Below are 3,060 nucleotides of genomic sequence, written 5' to 3'. Positions count from 1 at the left end.
ATAAGAAATCATCATGATCAGCATCACCGATTTCTCTCTCCTCGCCCGTAACATTCTGTCGAAGGATTTCACCATTTTCGCCACTTTGACCGCCGATTGTGGCTGCACCGGTCGCCGAAAAATTCAAATAAATATATGGTTGGAAAGCTCTTGACGAGAGCTACATTTTGGTACCAATATTTCAAGGTATTTTGCTACTTCGATTTTCGGCCGTCGGAGTTGGTGACGATTTTCCAACCATTTCTTGACTGAATTCGATAGTTTTTGGTTGTAGGTTGCTTATAGTTGAGCTTAAGATGTTTTTCGCAGCTAGTTAACTCATTGTTCCGACGAGTTCAGTCCCTGCCGCCGGCCCCTACACCACCGCGCGCTGCCGCCTGTTGCCGGTCAGCTTCGGTGTAGGCTCGATTTTAGCCACTGTTATTGGAAGTACAAGCTGTAACGGTACGACTTGTTGTCATGTGAATGTAATTTAATTTCGACTCAAATATTGTATCTTTACTAATTAATTATCGGGTGATTATTGTAGGTTCCAGAATTGTGCGAGTTGGAGGTATAATCTGGTGAACATAGAATTTATCGCAGTCGCTTAAATATTTGTTTAACGTCCTTCAAAGCTAAAAAGAATATTTTGCGACGATAAAATAGAAATGATTGATTTTAGACATTTTAATCGAATATTGGAATTTTAGGAATTTAAAATGTCTAAATAGTTGAATTTAAATGGTTGTGGAATTTTTATATGATAATAAGACCATTTAAATAAATATTCAGGTGATTTGTCTGAGTTGACATTTCCAGGACTTTGTTGAGGATTTAAGTTACTGGTAAATTAGTCGAGGTACGTAGAGATCAGTTATTTTCACGATGTCTGACAGAGGCATCTGATGATCCTTTGTATGATTTATTTGCTATTGGTTTATTTATGTGGTATTATATGCTGACTCGCATATTATCAGTTGGTAATTGATGTGCAAAATAAAATAAAATATTTCTTTTGTTTACACACATTTTATTTTAGTTAGACACATCAATACCACTGAACATATCATATTGAGCCTATCTGTTATTGAGATCCAGTTATATTTCGGTTGAGATCCGTTATATATATGGTATGATATGGTGTTCTGGAGATGTTTGGCTACCTTGATTCGATCCGGCTTAGGTAGTTGCTGGCTTCGAGGCTGGGCCATATCTCAGGCACGGTCCGCTGAGTCGTGGACCAGCTCGAGCATATATGTATGATTGTTGATATCGATCATTTGAATCCTGATATCCTGATATCTTGCACCTATACATGCATTGCATTCATGCATGGCATCATTGCATTTCTCTGTCATATATCGTGGTTTCTTGATGTCTCGTACTGGGGTTTCTGACCCCCGAGAGGGGGCTGTCGTGTCTTTTGTGTGTGGACATGACAGGTGGTACAGGTGGTTCGACCTCAGGCGCTCGAGAGGAAGCCTCAGGAAGTACCAGAGTTCCTTGAGAGTAGGTTCAGTTGTATTTAGGTACTGCGCGGTGTTGCTGTCTCCAAGATACTATATGTATATATTTGGAGGATTGTATTATGGTATTATCGAGCCTTGTCGGCTCTATGATATTTTGGTTTGTATATGTCATGATTGTGTGTCTGGCTGACACATGTTTATGATGTTGTGTTTATTGAGGGCATATGTCGTGTATTTTGAGTATTTGATTTTCTGGTATTTCCTATTTATGCGAAGGTCATGCCGAAAATTTTATAGGCCCAAACGCGAATTTTTAAATCGCTTTTCCGCTGTTTACTGATTAATCATGATTGCATGTTAATAAATCGTTATTAGGATAACGGGCCCACACACAAGTCATATTATTATTTTAAAACATCATATGTGCATGAATCATGAAGCAAAACCGAATTTATGTCAAGACATTTTCGAAAAACATAGTGCATATTTTTCGGCTCTAACTTGTGCCTCACGGGTTGGATTGCTTTCGTTGTTTCAGGGTTTGGCTCGGTTCCAGGTTCTCAAGGCTGCATCTAGGCACGCACTAGAGTGGGTTAGGATCATGTTGGTTCGTTGGTTTCAGCCCCATGCACTCAGGAATCAAGGCTTGACAGCAACTCCCCATAGTTGCGAGTTTGAGTCTCGAAATTTCAGTTTGGTTGTTTAGGGTTAGGTTCGAATCTTGGTTGGCTTTCGGGCCTGTAACCATGGTTTGAACCCTTCCTTATCATCTCTAGGACATGACCAAGATGACCTTTAATGGCTTGGTTCATGGTTCCATCGGATTTTTAAAAAAAACAACACAAGTGTCCCTTCGGTTTTAAAATTCTGGTTTTGTTGTGTTTCGGTTTTGGGGTGTTAGGTGGGTTGTGGTTGGCTTCTAGCCCTTAGCCATGACTCATACAACACCTTAGCATGGACCATGGTTAACCTCATAACCATTAGATCCTTCATTTGACAGCAAAACAAGCAACACCCCACTTCGCGTGCCATGTGTGTTCTCGGGTGAATCTTGGGATTGTCTTGGGTGTTTGCTTGGATTGTGGCTGGCCTAGGGCCCTTAGCCATGGTTCAAGCCACACCTTAGGATGTTGGTAAGAGGCTCTGGTTGGTGGTTCAAGCCCCAATGGCCAATAGTCTCGAAAACGAAGCAAGGAAACACGGCCGCTGCTGCTGTGTTTTTGTTGGACAGCAAGTCGGCTTCGGTTCAGAGGCCTATGGCCTTAGACTGGACAGTACCTCAATGATTTAGGAAGGTCATGTTTTTGGCCGTTCGTGATTTGGTTGAGCTTAGAGGTCGTACGAGAATTTACGGTGCAATGTGCCAAAGTAACTCTCGAAAGAGCGTTTCATGTTTTGGCCTCCATTCACCAAATTTCGTGAGTTTCAATTTTTAAGAGTGTCATTTCATCATGTTAGGCGTATTTTGACCATGACTAAATGATGGTTTCGTGTTGGTTCGGGTTGGTACGGAGTCATGATTAGAAATTAAGTTGTTGGTCTAGTTAGCCCCGTGTTTGGGTTCAATGACTAAGTTATTTTCAAGGGAAAAATCATTTGCATATTTTCA

The 3,060-nt window shown here is 41.0% G+C and overlaps 1 long non-coding RNA gene across 1 annotated transcript; it reads left to right on the top strand.

The window, feature by feature from the left end:
- The first annotated feature begins 365 nt into the window (after positions 1-365).
- Positions 366-1,692, top strand: LOC140962019 (uncharacterized). Its single transcript, XR_012172432.1, has 4 exons — positions 366-444; positions 530-553; positions 775-841; positions 1,425-1,692. It is a non-coding gene; the product is annotated as an uncharacterized lncRNA (long non-coding RNA).
- The last annotated feature ends 1,368 nt before the right edge of the window (positions 1,693-3,060 follow it).

Source organism: Primulina huaijiensis, chromosome 16, assembly GCF_012295235.1.
Source record: "Primulina huaijiensis isolate GDHJ02 chromosome 16, ASM1229523v2, whole genome shotgun sequence".
In the NCBI taxonomy this organism is placed as follows: Eukaryota; Viridiplantae; Streptophyta; class Magnoliopsida; order Lamiales; family Gesneriaceae; genus Primulina; species Primulina huaijiensis.
This window is presented reverse-complemented; position numbering and strand designations above follow the sequence as displayed.